This window comes from Cherax quadricarinatus, chromosome 42, assembly GCF_038502225.1.
Source record: "Cherax quadricarinatus isolate ZL_2023a chromosome 42, ASM3850222v1, whole genome shotgun sequence".
NCBI lineage: Eukaryota > Metazoa > Arthropoda > Malacostraca > Decapoda > Parastacidae > Cherax > Cherax quadricarinatus.
Genome location: NC_091333.1, coordinates 12,799,382 through 12,799,771, shown reverse-complemented (window position 1 = coordinate 12,799,771; position 390 = coordinate 12,799,382).

The window sequence follows — 390 nt, the reverse complement described above, 5'->3', positions numbered from 1 at the left end:
TTCATGAGATGATTGGTGGAATTTCGGTGTTGTACACAGGCGTTGTTCAGGTTATCGTTCCTACATGCGTAAATGTGTTCATTGAGGCGGGTGTCGAGTTTTCTTGCTGTTTCACCTACGTAAATCTTGTCACAGCCTCCACAGGGTATAGTGTAAACTCCTGCATTGACTGGTTCGTGGTGCTTGGATTTTGTCCTGGTTATATACTTTATTGAAGTGCTAGAAGCGATGGCGACTCTGGTGTTAGCTTGTGAAAGTACTTTTGAGACGTTCAGTGCAACCTGACTGTTGGGAAGAATTATAACTTTGCTGGGAGTGGTGTTGATGCGTGGAGAATTTATGATCTGAAGAGCTCTTTTCTTGCAGTCTTTGATGAAAAAAGAAGGAAAA